The sequence below is a fragment of the Anser cygnoides genome, chromosome 2, assembly GCF_040182565.1.
Source record: "Anser cygnoides isolate HZ-2024a breed goose chromosome 2, Taihu_goose_T2T_genome, whole genome shotgun sequence".
Taxonomy (NCBI): domain Eukaryota; kingdom Metazoa; phylum Chordata; class Aves; order Anseriformes; family Anatidae; genus Anser; species Anser cygnoides.
In genome coordinates this window covers 124248604-124267730 of record NC_089874.1, presented here as the reverse complement: position 1 = coordinate 124267730, position 19127 = coordinate 124248604, and the positions used below count along the sequence as shown (strand labels likewise).

The 19127-nt window shown below is 36.9% G+C and overlaps 1 long non-coding RNA gene across 4 annotated transcripts in view; it reads right to left on the bottom strand.

The window, feature by feature from the left end:
• Positions 1 to 2891: 2891 nt before the first annotated feature.
• The window catches only part of LOC136790189 (uncharacterized), a 37575-nt gene continuing 21339 nt past the window's right edge, over positions 2892 to 19127 (bottom strand). For 2 of the 4 annotated variants that reach the window (XR_010829695.1, XR_010829692.1), the window contains one exon: positions 13556 to 15048. This is a non-coding gene — a long non-coding RNA (uncharacterized lncRNA). Of the gene's footprint in view, positions 4307 to 13555; positions 15049 to 19127 lie in introns of those variants that run through there. The other 2 variants (XR_010829694.1, XR_010829693.1) reach the window with 2 other exon arrangements.

The following is a 19127-nucleotide window of genomic DNA, read 5'->3' as shown; positions in this document are numbered from 1 at the left end:
TGGTGAAGCCAGCTGGTAGCATTTGTAACAGGGAAGGATCTAAAGGCTATAGTTAGAACCAGGTTTCTGATGGGCTCTGTCCTCTGCAACCTTGCCCAGGCTGCACACAAATGGAGCTCAATTATGTATCTTAAAATCTACTTAAGCATTTGTGCAAAATATTGCAGACCCCAAAGAAGTACCAGAGATGGAAGACCTCCAATACATGAATCTCTGCAAGGTTTGATCTATGGAAATGATTATCAACTCTTCTGACCCTACCAGTCACCTACCAAAGCTCGCAAGTGGACCAGAGCCATGACATCTATTTAAAGCATCTCAAAATTCAAGAGAAGAGAGGGAGCTCCAGATTTAGGGAATTGCCATAAGGAGACGATTACAGAAGTTTCCTAAGTTGCTCAGGGTTTCTCTTGAAGAGTCAATCTGTAGCAGATACAGCAACAGTACCAACATCAGCCTCAGCCTCTCCCTTGCTGGGGGGGATTTGTATTACACACACGCAGCTACATGTGCATCATATGTATATGAAACAGAGCAAGTTTAGGAACTGTACTTGGTTTGGGCCACATGTACTTTGTGAAAATTAACTGTATCAGTCAGGATAGAGAAGTATACAAGTGTTTGCAAGAACACAGAAAATTGGAGGACAAAGACAAACCATTGCTCTTCTAAATCTCTAGCAGGACAACACTGTCCCCGAGCATTGGGAATTATGTGTAGCAACATGGACAGCTGCACAAAAAGCAAAGTGAGGAACACAGGAACACACAGAAGCCCCTTGGAATCTGGTCTAAAAAGACCAGATTTTACTATACCAAGAAGGGCTTACATTTTTGGTCACAGTATCCAGCAGGAAAGAGTATGAAAGCACTGAGTTGTGGTTTGAAGCTAGTAAGTATGTTGTTGCTTTAAGACAAGAAGCTTTCTACAGCCAAAGGGAAACTTGTTAAGTCCCAATTAAAACTAAACACATTCAAAAAATCACTAACATTAGATCAAGATTTTGCTCTTTTCTCCATTTTAAGCCAAATACACAAACAGTATATGGTTTAACTATAGGGAGTATAGCTAGTTTCTGGTCTGTATTTTGCAGTTATTAAATGGTTCTAAAAAGGACATTGATTTATATTAAGATGATAGATGTAGCTCCTGATGAAACTGAGACATATCACCCACTAGTGAAGTATTTAAGTAAATATTTAAACCTATTCAGATTTCTACCTCAAATCTTCTCTTGAAAAGTATATTATCCCATGTACTTTATAGCAAAGTTATAGCTCAGTAGATGCAACTTTCAATGTGGAAGAAAGTATTTAAACGTAAAATAAGCTTTAAGAACATCTTTTCAACAGTTGAAGAAAGTATGTATGTTGCTTCTTGAAAATTTCTAGAATATGTAGGTATGTTTTCTCTTAATCTCCATATTTCTTTGCCTGACGCTTGACTCAGAAGGGAGTTGTGGGTGTTCAGCATTCCAGGAAAGAGCAACTGACAGGCTCTTGACTTTCGTTGCAAGAAAACAAAATTGAATGAACTATTTTGAAACACTTGAATGCTTTTAAAGTGTCGATCTGTAGAAGAAGATCATATATTACAGAATGTACATTGTGTTTATTTCAATTCTATGCACACATTTTGCATGACCTTAATAATCTACCCATGATTTAAGATCTTAGGAGTGACCCTCATTTTCAGAGTCAAGTTTTTCAAATGTTTCAAATCAGATCCAGTAAAGCAAACTAACAGAAAATTATTAAAGGATATAGTTAGTTTTGAACTTATGTTTAAGCACTTTCCTGAATACTATGAACCTAAAGACATGCTTGAGGCCTTACTTGAAGTAGGATATATATTGCACAATGCAATCATGGAATCATGGTTAGAGAGTAGAGAGCTACAAAAAGACACAGGCAAATTTCTACATTATTTCACGTAGAAATTCAGTGCTTAAAACCTCTGAACTTTTCATCATGTTTTAGAATTTCAGTGAATTTCATTCACTGAACTCACACATTTTTTTCAAATTCCATGAGATTCATTTCTATGCATATAATTGCATCTCTTTTTTTCCATGTCCATTAGCTATAAAGATCTCATGCCTGTATGAACTTAAAAAAAATAAAAATAAAAATAATTAAAAAATAAACATAATGCACTGAAAGGAAGGAGAAATACTACATTCCACACCCTTACCTCTGTGTGCTTTATTTCAAACTGAAAGAAAGGGAAAATTAGAATATTTTGGAGCACATATAGTCGTGTCAGTCCTCTTCTAAAGCAAGTGTTGGAACCACAATGCAACAAAGGTAATCATCACCACCATGAACTGTTTTTGAAAAAGAAAAGAGCAAGCAAATTTGCCATGTCAAATGAGGCAGTTCAGTGACAGGGGTGAGGAAATCAAAAGGAACAAAAGCACCTAACACTAAGCTGTAGGAAATTATGACTTCCAGTTGCAATCGTAGCTGCTTTCTTCACAGAAAATGTCCAGGACGATACAATGAGATGAGTGAATTGCATAGTGACCTAAATATTGTGCAGTGTCCCTGACCCAGTGGCTTCCCTCCAAGCATAAATCTTTCACACAGATTTTAGATTACATGTCAGTATAAGAACAGTTAAAAAGAAACATTTTTATTTTACAAACAGCTGCTAGGAAAAAAGCCACAAACAAATGTTTTGTAATTAATGATTCATGATGAAGCAGATCTAATGAAACCAACAGCGAATGGAGAATGAACTGGGACATTTGTGGAAAGGTTTTGGTTGGCTACATAAAACAAAAGACAACATGTTTCCAAATGCAGGAACTCACTGGAGACCATCCAAGATGAGTAGAACTATTGCCATCAAAAGATCAGAATGAAAGCAGTCAGGCACAGCTGGTAGAAATACACAGTAACATTTCTTGAGGATGATTTTTAATTATATTACTATGGTCACAAGAGAGAGGCCCAACTCATGTCCTGATGGAAATTGATTACCCTCTACAAGGTGTCCCTAGGAGAGCCAATGTTTCCAAAAGACAGTCTGCCTTCTAGTCACAGTGGGTTAGAGATGCCCTGTCCTTCTTGAAGTGCAAAAGCCAATCTAATCAGGTGTGAAGCATTTGATGTATGAAAAAATTAACCAGCATCTAGAGAGAAACCCTGGCACAAGATGAAAGAACCTGGCAGATGAGACAATAGACCTGGCAAAAATTACTGGAGTTTCATTCCAATTTTGTTGAAGGTAATTCTTTTTTGACTTCTATTCTACATAGCCTTTCTTTTATTTTTATTCTAGGCTGTAAATCCAAATAAGTAAGCTAGCCATGCTACTGTGTGCCATGACACCAATCTTCAGAAAAGCACAATATAAAACTGATCATTCTTTTTCTCTCTAAACTCTTTGTTTTAAAACATGTTCCTAAAATTAATTTTGCAAGCAGCTTTTATGAAATATAAATACTGTGAGTTAAGATATCTGAGAGTATACAAATTACAAAGTAAAAACTAAGTCTCACTCTAATCAGTAAGTGGTTTCCCAACCTGATGGAAAATACTATTATTTTCAACAAGGCACTTAACTAAAATCAGTTTCTTGTGCATTGGAGAACTGTTGATGGAGCCTAGCAGCTATTTCAAGGAATTATCTGTCTAGAAAAAAAAAAAAAAAAAAAGACTTTTGAAAGACTGTATCCAATGTATTTGTTTAAAACATACAAACAACAACAAAAACCACCACCACCACCACCACCAACACAGAAGTATACACACTTAAGATTTATCAAGCACAGTGTTTCACCCAAAGGCACATTCCCTTAGCTCTTTCTGAAGACTGGTCTTTTCTATCTGTCCTTGGATTTCTTCTGCCTTCTTCCTTAAAATCTTTTTTGTTTGTTTGTTTGTTTGCTTGCCTTTTTTTTTTTTTTTTCTGCACATACCTACCTCAGGAAAAGGAAACAAAATAAAGTCCCTCTCCTCCCAAATTTTCTTATACATTACACTTTCCTGTATGTGGCCAGAGTTTTGGAAAAGGATTCCTATTGTTTTATCTACTTTCCCACTTAAAAAAATGTAACTATATTTTTTTTCTGACTGACTAGTGGCTGTGCCACAGCTCAGACTTACTGAGATTTTCACATAACTTCCAGAATAACAAGACACATTTAGAAAAAAATCACCATTTCCTCATTGCAAAGCTTACCTAGACGAGGACACTCAATGACGGTCTATTCAGTTTTCCAAACACACAACTGAACATCCACACTGTAAACCAGCTTGATTTGTATCCATGTATTTGTCTCCTAGAACTGTGTGGTAACCTGTATTAGTAAGTAACATTTTTAGCAGGATTGTTAGAGCTTCACTAGCATCATTTTTCACACTCTGCTATAGAAGAAGCTGATGTCCTTTCTACAAAAGCAATAATATCAACTTCAAACTTAATTTGCTCAGGTACTGCTATCACAGAAAGAAAAATGTGTTGTACTGTATTGATCCAGCAGTGGCAGTAATTACAGCAGCTGGAGCAGCTGCTCCTACAGGTGGTATATGTGCATCCACACACACATCATCAACTTCTATTACAGAGGAAATGCAGTGGCATGTTTAAGTATATGTATTGAGGATGTACAGCATTTTGAAGTGGCTTGCTTGTCACTGGGGATAAATGTACACCACTGTCACTGGACAATTCTAACTTCAGAATGTCAAGGCATGGATCCAGCATGGGGCAACAGTGCACAGTAACAGATATACCTGCAGCAGACAAAAGATGTGGGACAGATGGGTGGACATTCCAGTAGAGACCCAACACAAGGAGCATGGCTCTTATACAAACTGAGTGCTGAGAAAGCTGACTATATTGCAATCTCTGCAGTTTCTCTGTTCATAAACTGGTGAAAAGTTGAGGCAGAACAATTAACAATGTGGTGATATCACAACATAATTTTGACTAATTAACAGGAATAAGCAATGCTTCCAAAACTGCTGTGAGATGATTTTAATGAAGTTGTGTGAAGAGCTGGTTCTGATCCTCTAGCATACTGGCACGTGGGTACACAAGGATATGTGTATCTACTTACAAGCTGGGGACTTCTGACATCTGGAAGCAAACTCTTCCAAATTACTACAAGGCGGTGGTTAACAAATTCTATACTGACAAACAAGCTATCAGTATTGAAGTAACAGAGGTTTGAAGACAACTGATGATGTGATTTAATCATTGATGCTGAATTTAGCTCACTTTCTCCAAATTAAAAAATAAATAAATAAATTTGCTGGGCAAACGACGTGTTCAAAGACAGAAAATAAGAACTCCTAAGTACATTTCCTTTACTGAGCTCTACAGTCTGGACATTGAGATGTGTTCTAAGGGGCAAAGTGATGCCATGCATTTGGTATGCATTGTCATTAGATTGCTCATGTGCTTGCAACAATCTGGAGAAGCTTTAATGTATACATTTAAATGTATACATTTTCACTAATGTTAAGAAATCCTTCTTCTCCTTCCTGTCCTCCTGATTATGATACAGTGATCTGTGGTCTGAACTTCATACAAATCACAGAAAATTTTCCTGAATCTTTTATTTCTTTCTGCCTGAACCACTATTTCCTTGCATCATTGGCTGATACAGAATGTCCTACCAAAAGTATATTCATTTCTTCCACAGAAATAAAGAAAGAAAATTCCCCTTTAAGTTCATCTTGACAAAGGAAGACATCAATACTTTTTATTTCTTTGGTGTGCCTCTATTTCATCCTCCTATAGCAACCTTCCCAAATATCGGCCTACAAAGAAGTGTGGTAGATGCAATTCACTTAAAAGAGAATGGTACCCACTGCATTGGCAAGAGGTGGGGCAGGGGTGTCAGGACAATGAGTCTGAGTTTTTTACACTGGTTAAATTGATTTTAGCTATTTCGGTCTTGGGATGCTTTATGAAGTGTTAAATAAGCTGGAGAACCCTGATCAGATCAGGCAGCAGTTTTCAAGGCCTTTGATACAAAACTATACAGACACACTGTAAATGAATGACTGAGAAAGTTAGACAGCTAAAGGACCAGCTGTAGGGAGTCTGCAACAATCTCAGAAACCACCTTGAATTTAACCTATAGGAAAATCTTGAGATTTGACAATCAGAAGCAACAACATTTTGCAGTGAAAATAAATAGGGTATAAAACCAGCATATGGGGCTTTTGAACAATAATGCCTTCCTTCTCTTGCCCATGCTCCATATTCTGGACAATGTCATGAAATACAGTTATTGCAATACCAACGGAAAGTGCAGAGGCTCTGAAGGGACTTTTTCACTTGACACTGCCACTGGGATTTGTGAGTCAACCTCTCATCCCACCTGCACAAGCAAACCCAAATTCCAAGCACACATAAACTCAATTTTAAGGAGCTTATGCCTGACAGGTACAATCCAAGGAAGATTCCAAGAGAAGCAAGGAGGGAAGCCACAACTGCACAAACCTTTCTTTCTTTCAAATTTGGACTTCAAATACACTTCTTTAACCTATATTTCATTGCTTATGAGCTTTTTTTCCTTGCATCATCCTTTCTACTCTCTCCTCTCCTAACTCTGGATGGGAATCTGTAGTATGCCTCAACGAAATACAGTAAAATTACACCATGCATAAGGTTGGTATGAAAGTGGTTTAAAACTCTTTGCACATCTACAGCAGTACTAAATTAACAAAATTTTGTAATAAATTACATTTTATTATTGACAACTATCCTAAATTTAGTAACAATAACATAGATATATTTGTAATTGCATCCATAACAAGATCACCTAGTGTGAGGCACCTACTGAACGGTGAAGCTCCTGAACAAAGAAAGTAGCCTGTTATCATTAAATACTTTTTTTTTTGTGAAAGAAGTCAAAAGTAGAGAATGCAAAGGTGTACTTTTTGTTTGTTTTTAAGTTAAAAATATGCCTTCCTTCCAGGGAATAAATTTCTGGGTGGAAGCTCTTGTCATTTGAAATCTCACTTTCAGAAATATTGGAAGAAATTTAAGTAAAATGAAATTGTAACTCCATGAAGGTTTAAGTGTGCCAGCCTGTATAAATTAAAGCTGAGGACAGCTGCATCCTTGATGGAGAGGACTGCTGAATAATACAACCACTCCCCATTGCTAAGGATGGGTGTTGTGTCCAGCTGTGTGGGCAGGACATGGACAGAGGAAGAAGGTAGTAGAGGTACCCTTGATAATTTTTCACCTGGACTGTTTGGATCTGAAGATGTCCCCTGTGCGTATTACATTTGGTCTTTTTGTAAGACAGCTGCAGTTCCTTCAGACACTTGCAGGGCCACAAAAGAGATATGAAGTAACTCAGAACCCCCATCTTCATCATGCTCCTGCAACAAGGATACACTGGGGTGGGCCAAACAGGGTCATGCAGCCCCATAGAGCTGAGGAATTATGTGTATGGAAACTTGGGCTTATACTGAGTTTATGTTCTCCACTCTCCTGCTGTGTGAGCACTAGAGTGATGTTTAAGGACTGCTTCATGGGTATTGTGTTGTCATGGCTGGAGTCAAGGTATGCAGCACTCATCTGTTTGAAGAAACAACAGGGGAGAAATCTCTAGTGGATGAAGGGATGAAGCCCTTGTGAGAGTTTCTTTTGACTTATCCTAGGGGTTTTAGAACTGATAAATCAAGCTTAATTGGAATTTAAAGACATTATGTGGTAGGAAAGACCAATTTGAAACTGAACCAAAAAGCACAAAACAAGTCATTTATAGGAAGTATTTCAAAACATTTACATATCTTTAAATATTTTCTATAAAATCCCTCAGCTCTTTAGATCATTATTTGTAGAGTTCATAAATAATAGTGTAACACATATTTTAAAAATATGAGAAGTATTCTTCCATGGAGTTGCAAAAGATAATGTACTTTTAAATCCACATACATTTCTAGAATTAATCAAATGTTGCACAATGTCCTTTCGTTTAATTGCATGAACAAACATAAAGGCAAAAAGACAAAACAAATTAAATTATCCATTATCTTTTTCTTTATCAACATCATGGCAACTGTTGGCAAAAAGATCATATGAGGCTAAAGGGAGCCTGACTTCCTTCATCCTTAACAGTTTTTCTCTTCCCTTATATAAACTATAATTTAAACTCCTATAAGCAAATAACTTAATAATAATACTTTTTTGTTTTTTAAAGACAGCTAGGCAATTTCTGACAAGTAGTCTAAACACAGAAAACTATTCTGTAAACTCAAAAATAGCCACACTAATAAAGTGCAATCATGGTCTACAACTTACATCAGACTTCAGCTGACAAAGCTGACTTTCAAAAGGCTTAAACAATCATTACAACCTAGATGTGATACTGACAAAAAAAAGTAAGCAAATAAATAAATAAAAACCACCTCCACTGTGGATTATTTTATAAATTCTGTCAGTCCACTATGTATTGTATGTTCTTCACAGATTATGACTGATCCATGACAGTCCTGAGACAGGCCATTGCAGTTGCAGTATTATGGCTTTAAATGTAATATCGGACATCACCATGAGAAAAGAATACCCCCAGGAGTCGAGGACAGAAGGTAATACAGTGGCTCTTTCAGTGGTGTGGGAGACATAGCAAACTGCTGCATAGCTGAACAGTTCCCCTTTGTTCTCTCTTCAGCTATGGATCTGATTTCTCTGAATTGGGCTTATTATAATAAATATAGATGCACAACATGATTATTTATGGGAAGAAAACAGACAAAAGAGGTTGAGTTGCTGGTACCTAAAACCTCATTTTCTGAGCTTCTCCCCTTGAGGCCCTTTTCATTTGTTGCACCATTGTATTCTCATTGTTGCTCAATGATACAAGCCTAAGCTGTTCATCAATTTACCCACTCCCCCAATCTCTCTTTCTCTCTCATGTGTGCTTCCTCTCTCTTCCCATGTTAATAGTTCCCCTGAAATCCTATCACTTTGCTGGAGGATTGATGTAAGTCTCCAGCAATTAACATAATTACAAGCCTGATTATCTTCTAATTGCATTATGAGTATTTGGTTATTCACTACACAAATTAGAGAAAATTAAAGAGGAGCAAGATCCTGTGGTGTGGGCGGTATGCTTTCTAAACTGTTATGAGCATCTGAATGCTGTGAGATAACAAGAAGGTGAAGACGTTTTATATTCCTATTGGTTCACAGTTGTTCTTGTCACTGTGTAATATTTTTTTTTTCTTCTTTCAACCGTGTTTCATTTCACTGAAAGATATGGTACTGCTTCCTTTGTTCACACAAGTTGACTGATAACATACAGTACACTAAAATAAATGCTATATTTTCTATATAGATTTGATAGAGTAGAAAGACAGCTAGAAATTTGAACAAAAGGCTAGAGGATAAATGTCAGTACTACTGAGAAACATCAATAATTCAAATACATAATTAAGGGATATAGTTTGTGGGGATAGAGAAACATAACTGTAAACAAACATGGAGAATTACAAGTCCTTGCCTGTCTCCTTCTAGCACTTCTAAGGTTACTGCATTATTACTTAAATAAACAGGGATATGTTTATACACTGAGTTTAAACTTGTTTTAGTTTAAACTAGAGGGCAGTTTTAAACCTAAATAACACTTTTATGGGGCATAATCAATGTAGGACAGGAGTTACTTTACCAGCAGCAATGCCAGCCATGAAAAGAAATGTTTGAAGCACATAGAATGGAAATTCATTAAAAGAAAAATATGTAATTAGATACACTTGAAAACTGTATTTTTAAAAGGAAATCATAGTTTGCACAAAACATGGACAGAAAAGGGTATGATAGGGAAAGTGAGCAAAGACTTACAGAAAGGCTTGTAGCTTCTTTAAGGTACTCAGTACCTGTCTTATGAGCCATAGCCCACCAGTGTTTTTCGCAGAAGACTTTTTCATCTTGTCAAAGTGTTCTTAATAGAAATTAACCTGTCAACACTCAAACTTCATGTCCCTGAATGAATTTACAGGATACGGCTAGGGTCTAATATCAGCAAATATAACTGGCTTCTGTACCAGGGGACCTCTAGTCCTCTCTTGGTCTCAGGGCTTTCTGTTAGTGCTACTGGCGCCCAGCCGCAAGGGAATAAATTTATGACATTTGCTGATTTCAAAGGGGTCAGCAAACAGCCTTTGGTTGAGAATTTTGTCTTCTGACCTAGGAACTGGTTGAAGTAGAATTCAAATGTTTGACCTAAGGCTTTACAGCTGTAAAGCATCCACTGTGGAAAACCATTTCCATTCACATCATTTCCTTGTACCTGCCTGGTGCGTTCAGCTGCATTCCCCTCCAGGTTTCTTTATAGACTTAGGAGCTAGTGACAAAGTATAAGCAAGGATCCTAAATATGGTCACAATACTTCAAGAAGGTCTCACCTAAATACTTACTTTGAGGGTTAGGTGTACACTCTAAATGTCCCAATGGCAACCATGGGAACAGGCTCTAAACTGAAATTTCAGTGATAATGCTAAACTATATTCATCCTTTTTTCTGCTCTTTTAATAACATATCCCTGCATTAGAACCCTGGTCCTAATTGTAAAGGAGATTGCAAGATCACAAAGAGTTTTTTATTTACCTCTTATCTTAGAGCAAAGTAAATTTCAAGCTGTTGGTACAACTTGAGTTCTCTGACTTTGTCTCCCATTCAGTGCCATAATTCATAATTCAAGAAACACACAACTTCTCATTACAGAGGACCCAAGAGAGTACCATTATTTTATGCAAATAAGACAGCACGCATTTTGAAATTATGGCATCAATGCACCTGGATTTTACAGGCAGCAGGGGGCATTCCAATGCCTCCTGCTGGGCAAGGTTAGACACTGCAGGCTAAAACATCATTCAATCAAGCAACTGTCTTCAGTGCAGAATTCAGCTGGCCTTATTACTACATGCATGTCTGAAGGCCTCCCTTAAAACAAAATGAGATCTGTCTACTCCCCTAACTTCTCAATTCATAAATCCTTAGGACTGCCCTTTTTCCACATCTAGGGAATAGAATCATGGAATGGTTTGGGCTGGAAGGGATCTTCAAGATCATCTAGTTCCAATCCCCCTGCCACAGGCAGGGATGCCACCCACTAGACCAAGTTGCTCAAAGCCCCATCCAACCTGGCCTTGAACACTTTCAGGGATGGGGCATCTACAGCTTCTCTGGGCATCTTGTTCCAGTGCCTCACCACCCTCATAGTAAAGAATTTCTTTCTTATATCTAATCTAAATTTCCCCTCTTTTAGTTTAAAACCATTCTCCCTTGTCATTATGTTCCCGAGTGAAAAGTTGCTCTCCATATTTTTCATAAATCCACTTTAAACACTGAAAGGCTGCAATGAGGTCTCCCCTGAGTGTTCTCTTCTCCAGGTTGAACATCCCCAGGTCCCTCAACCTTTCTTCACAGGAGATGTGCTCCAGCCTCCTGATCATCCTAGTGGCCCTCCTCTGGACTTGCTCTAACAGCCCCACATCCTTCTTGTGCTGGGGGCCCTGGGCCTGGATGCAGCACTCCAGGTGGGGCCTCATGAAGGCAGAGCAGAGGGGCACAGTCACCTCCCTTGACCTGCTGGTCACTCCTCTGTTGATGCAGCCTATGATGCAGTTGGCCTTCTGGGCTGCAATCACACTTTGCAGGCTCATGTTGAGCTTTTCATCAACCAACCAAGTCCTTCTCCTTAGAGCTGCTCTTAATCGATTCATCACCCAGCCTGTATTTTTGCTTGGGATTTCCCCAACCCAGGCTCAGCACCTTGCACTTACACTTGTTGAACCTCATTAGGTTCACATGGGCCCACTTCTCAAGCTTGTCTAGGTCCCTTTGGATGGCATCCTTTCTTTCTGTTGTATTAGCTGCACCACTCAGCTTGGTGTCATCTGCAAAATTTCTGAGGGTGCACTCAATCCCACTGTTTGTGTCACTGATAAAGATATTAATCATAGGCAAAAAAAATAAGGCATAAAAGCATGTCTTGCTCCAACAGTTCTCAAGGTCCATGAGTCCTGGAACTCAATTTCTTCTGAACATTTATTGATGAAAGAGGTTGGCCATTATAAATAGATAGATAGATTAATAAATAAATAACAAAATCAATTTAATTCAAGCTTAAAAGAGAAAGGTGAGAACAATCTTAATTATGTATCATTCTGGCATAGCCATAAGAAAAATCCCTCATCAACAGAAGAATTTTCTTAAACAAAACTGAACCGTGTATACATATTTTCATTTGTTGCTGCCAAATGTGTGTACAGAAGTATCTAGGAACCCCTCACCATGTGCTTCAACTGATCCATCTAGACAAAAAATAAAAAGAGAAGCTGTACACCATATGACTCCTTAACAGACACTTTAAAATTGTTCTTCAAGTGAGTTTAAAATAGATTCAACATGAAATTGAATTTTTGCAAGTAAGTAAAATTTCATATAACTTTCTTAAGCTGTATAATTTTAATAGTTGTAGACAGTGGGCCAAAAAGAGCTTTAATGTAAAACACACTGAATTTAGTGAAAAGCTTCATTGAATTTACTGGCAATTTGCCCAGATGCCACAGGATTCAGTTTTGCACACACACTTTCTTCCCACTGCTTCTCAAAGCTGTCAGATGTACATATTATAGAGGTTTTCAGAAGTCCAGAACTGGTACTACAAGTGGATTTAGTAGTCTTATATCAAAGAGTCCAAGGAGAAAAGCCACCCTGGAATTCTGTCAGAGGAAGTAAACAACAGATTGCTATTTTCACTGTCATCTTTGTAAAAGGCCATTTTTTAGATTCTACAGATACTTTGTTCTGAATGGCACCCCTGAAATCTAATCTGAAGCCCAGACTCCCAAGTGAAAGTGAGTTAGAAGTAGATAAATGTGCATTTTTTGTTTCTTTTGCATTAGTACTATCAAACTTTTCAAGCAGGTTGGACATCTGACAATGATCATATTGACAGAAGACACTTATATAAAAATAAAAAATAAAAATCCTGTCTTAGTAAGTAACTTAGTAAATTTCCAGATCATAGCATCTCTGAATCCCAAATAAGTTGCCCATGTTTGTTCTTTACATTTTTTTCTAGCAATTGCTAGGAGGCAGTAATCCTGACAGGATAGTCCAGAGCCATCTCAGATTGTTTTAAACAGAAAGCAGTACGTGACTTAGCAGGACGGCCTTAATACCATGCCACAGCTATCCTTAAATTTGAAGTGTTATTTTCTTTTTTGATGCAAAAAGTGAAAAGCAAACAAAATATTGTTTCCCTGCTTCATTACTTTAGTAAGAAGGATTGACGATATGCTTAGCTGGCAGGAAAAAATAATTTATTTCACTGTCACCTTATTTGTTCACCTGCTGCAAGGTAAATAGAAGCTAAGTCACTTTTTATTTATTTAGCTTTTGCAAGACACCCGTACCGACATGGCTAGCATTATCTATTATATGTAACCACTCTATTATACTGATCACAGAAAACAAAAACAGTGTGAGATCATCTAAAACCAACTTCACTCTCAACAGTTAATATTTGTAGAAAACAACATTCCACCTTTTAGATTTTTGAACATAAGAACATAATGCTTTGATATTTTTCCACTCATCTTTTTTCCAATTTAAAATGTGTTTTGAAAATAACAGTAATTTAACTTATTTCATGTTCAAAATGTACTAGGAAAGTAAACGGTCCACATGTAGGAGTTCTCAGTGTCTCGGTTTTATCTGTTATCAAAGATCAATTACTATTATTAGTAAAATCTCTTTGTCAAAACAGTACAAAAAATGTAACTGATAAATATATTTGAAAAATGCAGTTACAAGCCAATTCCCATGTTAATTTCTCAGAGAAATTTCCCACTAGGGCGTGGCTGAAAGCAGAGAAAGTGAGTAGGGATTGTACAGAGATTACTATGTATGAGCGTAAAGCATCTCTTTTCCTGTGAAGTGAAGAATGGTATAAGCTCCATACTCAAAATGAGAGTATAAATTTGACTCAACAAAGCAGCCTGTCTGTAGGAGCTTGTTCCACTCTTATTTCATAGCACAAATAAAATGCTTTTTTATCCTTCCTTTGCAAATAGACTCAAACATTCTAAGTAAAGTAAAATCTTAAAACAAGGGGACAAGCAAAGAATTTATGTTTCAGGAGACTGCCTGATAGCTAAATGAGATGTAAGGTAAGAGGGTATTATGATGAGCAGATACACGGCCACAGAAGTGAATGTAGTGAGGATTTGGGCTTTTTTTTTTCTTGTTTATTTATTTATTTATTTATTTATTTTCTGTTTCCTCCTATTGGCTTCAGCAGATGCAGGACTGATCTCTTTGTTGTCACTTTGGTAACAATTGGCTTTGATAGTCAGTGGCCGCTGCATGGATGGACCTGCTGCCAGCCTAGTCTTCAGTGCAGCTGGGTTAGTGGGGTGTGCTTTTCCAGAAGTCTAAAACAAGAATTAAATTCATACCTTTCTTTGCCTTAACAAGAAGTTGTCACTGTCTCTACAGATTACAAGTATGGGCAACATTTCTCTGTCTGCCAGGTGAATTCTTGTATGTACCGCTACTTCTCTAACAGGAAATAAAGAGGTAGATTACTGCTGTAGTGTTTACATATTGAAATATTTCAATAATAATTGAATATTGTATAATTTCAATAATACATTAATACTTTGGAAATTTTGTCCTTTTTCTTAATTTCAACCTGGTCATAATTCTGTTTCTAATGACATTTTCTGAAACATGCAAAGATTTTCTCAGAACTTGAGCATCTTTTATTCCCCTTGAATACTTGGGTCCCTGTGCTAGAGCTAGTCTGTAGGTCCATCTCCCAAATGGTCGCTTATGTATATGTGTAAACAGAGTGGAGTACATTCAGATGGGGAAACTGAAACTATCAAGAGGGAAAATTCACGTTCAAGACTGTCATGTAAAGCAGTCAGGGGAATAAACTGACCTTTGCACTCTCTTACTTTATACACATCCACTGGCCAGTTGGGTGTTCTAAGGTTTGTTCATTTTTAACCAGAAGATCCTTCTTGAAACTGAAAAGGTTTTGTTGAAATTGGTACATTTCTGGGAAAAGAAAAGAAAAAAGAAAAGAAAGAAGAACTTCGAATTTCAACCAATCTGTATTTTCACTGAGAGATTCTGACACAGTTCTTATGGTAAATAGATATTTTAAAAGTTTTGTTATGATTCAGTAGCACTATATTTATGTAGAGTACATTGTGTTGTGTTTACTTAAAGTCAGAAGATAGTAATGTATAGAACACATGTACAGTAGGAAGATTTTGTGTACATATTTGACATTAACCTGCTATGCTTTAAGTTTATGGAACACCAATGAAAAAATATGAAAGATCATAACACTTAATTCTCAATGACATTATGCTAATACATCACATTTTTATATTTTATGAATACTTCTCATTTCCAGTGTAACTAATCTTCACCTCTCAGCATTTTTTTTTCAAGACTGTTGTACACTCATTAGGGAATAGCAGATTTTCCTCACAATTCAGTGACCACAAATGCAAGATATCTTCCAATGAAAACTCCACATCATACTAGGCCATACTTATGTGTACTGTGTGGATAGATTTCAGCATTCTCAGCTTCTACTAGTCACATTCACTTGAATTCTGACCTTTCTATTTAGATGCACCTGACCAGGCGCCATGACTTTGGTCTCCACTTTAAAGCTAAACCAAAAATATAAAGAGCTGCCTCTGTCTCCAAAGTTTCTGTTAGATTAAGTATTTAATCTTGTTCTCAACATTTTTCTTAGGCTCCTAAGACACAATGGGTTTTAATATACCGCAGTTTTGGACTTGCTGTGTTTTCAGCTCTTTGGGGCAATAGCAGAGCACAAAAGAAGAGAAATTAAAGAGCTAGACTAACATATTCTGGCAGGAGGTCTTTGCACAAGACACCAGGGACTTAAACTGAGAATTCAGTGTTTTCCTCACACTCATGCCTTTTATCCTTGTCAGCAGCTGAGGATCTGACTATCAGTCTCCAGAGTGGTTCACTAAATGCTCTTGGAGAACATTTACAGCCAGACACCAATGAGCTGGGATAATAACATCTGGGAACCCACATTTTATCTTGGGATTGAAACAGGTGATAGTCACCTGCTTTTGTGTCATAAATTTCACTATATTGAGATGACCCATCCAGTAATCTGAGCAGAATTCAACTTTAGAAACCAATAGCACTGAACTGAAATTTATTTTTGCTGTTCAATGCATGCTGCTATTACCAAGTAATTCGCTATAGACTCATCCACACATCTTGCATTAATGTAAGTTCTAAGCCTCTTTGGTCATCTTATTTTTCCACATTTTTCTCATCTCCAGCATCTGGTTGGCCTGCAAGTGAAAGCCTGGGCAAAAACTACTGTCCCCTTTAAACAGTTCTTTAAATTTATGAAATATTTTAATATAAAGGATAGCTGCAACTTTGATCATAAATTTGGATTTTCCGCCTTTTGTTTGTGTTTATGACACTTACAGCTTATTTTTGGGTATTTCAGTTGATTTTTGCCACCATAGTTTATGATGTTCAGAGCTGATAAAACTCTGGAGAAAAGACTTACATAATGATGACTTTTTCTTCACAGTTTGGTGAAGAAAGCATAAAATTTTCTCACATTTTAGATTTTGTTTTTCCTTTCCACCACTTCAATAGAGAAAATTTCTTGCTGTGACACACTTGATCTTCAAGATTTTGAAAGAGATTAGAAAAACCCATGGAGGTTAGAGCTACCGGAAGTTACTGCTGAAAGTATGTGAGCATACCAAGTGAAAGACCAAACTGTACTTCTACTGTTTGCTGTAATCTACTCTCACAACCCTTCATGGGTCATTTTCAGAGATAAAAGGAAGTGTGACCCAGTATAGTAATTCTTACTAACTATATTTAATCTCCAGAAATTTCTTTTCTGCATTTTGAAATTAACCAGCATACTTTCTGTCTTACTAATTAGGCCAACATTTCTAAAGGCATCAGTTTGCTTCATTTTCAGCTTTACGTGTGGAGAATTATCTAATGTAACCACTGCAGTACATTTAGCTGCCTGTTCCCTATCATTTCTTTCAAGTTATTTTGATAAATGGATGTGCTGATGTTTGATAATCACAGAACGTGATTTTAGAGAACATCTTTAAGATACAGATCAAGAGTTTTCACATATGCTACAATTACAGAGAAAAACACTGTATGAAATCCATTCTCATTCTAGAGAATACAGGCCTCCAGGGACTGTGGACTACAAAAATGTAATGTTACACAGAAATGCAAGTCATGAGCCCATCTTGTACCTGCCCCACTGTAGTGGACCACAGCCTTTTAACTTGTGCAATACTTCATGGATTTTTCATTTACTAACAATAGCCAGCAATAGTGATTTCCATGCATTTCTATTTTTCTCCTCTAAATTTAAGGCAATTTTAAAACTGTATTGCTGCTGTCTTCCAGGTTCAGTAAGCCTAAGGGAAAATGATAATCTCATTGAAAAAGTAAATAAATAAATAGAAAGATGCAATGTACTTTTCTACAGCATACAGTCATTCCTACGTCTTTTCTACTCATCTTCCCCCTTCAGGTTAGTCTTGCATTAGACTTGCTACATTCATTGGAGACTGGATTTTACTCAGATGTCTTTAAAGCATCTGTGTTTTCTCTCCTTTTCCAAAAAATCAGGTTTGTCACTAACTTTTTTGTCATGAGCCCCCTATTTTTAAAATCTATCAGTTTACTTCATATATCATGTTAATATGACTAATAGTAAGCATATTCATATTTCAATGATTATTAATATTAATATTATTTTACCATCTCTATTGATCATTCTTTTTAACTTGTCATTCAAATCTACTATAATGAAATATGTGAACAGTGACTAAGAATGAGGCATTATGACACGGTGTAGTCACTTATTTGTCTAGATGAAAAGGAATTGGAGGATATCTTGCATGTCTCTCCCATTTCATTTGAGATAATGATGTTTGCTTGTTTTTTTTTTAGCATAGGACCTTAAACTCCTTAGATGTCTGCCGATCCATTACTTTTGGAAACATTACCTAAGCGGTGTATGAAATCATATATTCATTTTTTACAGACACACTAGTGAGGGCAAAAATTGAAAGCGAACCTAACCCTAGTCAACAGTCAAATTTATCAGTGGAGTTTCCATCCTAAATACCAAAAATACCACATTAAATATAGAAACTGAAATATGGAAATATGTTGAAGATGCATATTATATTTGAAGTATTTAATTATTAACCTTGCCTGATATCCAGTACAGTCTTTAGAAAAGCTGTTTTGGACTCTACTCCATTGATTTTAATGGAAACCAAAGGCCTATTCTATAAAATACATATAGAAGGACATATACCCCAATGCAAGTGATTTGGCATACATCCATAAGTCTTGAAAGCAGAGGCACTTAGAAGTGTGAATGTGAATTGCTTTGCAATCTGCAGTGTGGTAATATAGCTGTCAACCATATTTCATGTTGTGCAGGACTATGGATAGAAAGCATCTCTGGAAAGACATGCATTTTAACTAGCAGAGACTGAATGATTGACATTCAAATACCCCCTCCCCCCCGCCTTTATTTTTTTTTATCAGAGTCTAAAAAGTCATATTAAGAAGTGCAATAAAGAAGACTACCTTTCATAGAATATGTTAAGCTTACCTAAAATACGGAGGAAAAAGTTTTTCTTCTATAGAGTTTGTACGCAATATTAAACATACAGAAAAGGAAGGAGATGGGGGGAGGGAGGGAGAGTAGAGGGGGAGGGAGACAGAGGGAGGAAGGGAGGGATGAAGGGAGTGGGGAGGGAGAGGAAGAGAGGGAAGGAGAGGGTGGGAGAGAGAGAGAACTCATTCAGCTTTCATTCAGCCAGAAATGAGAAAGTTGGTGGTTTTGGTTTGGAGGGTCTGTGAATCCTTACACAGTTTCAATTCCTTCTGAGTTTGCACCCTTGAGTTTTACTTTAGGTTATGGGGTAAATAAAATGACACTCAAAACAATACCCATCAAGTTACCAAGATGCTCCTTTCTTCAAGATGAAATCATTAAAAACCACAAAGTCTTGGCGGCATTTCTACCTGAATTATCTGTTTTCTAACATTCACTGGCT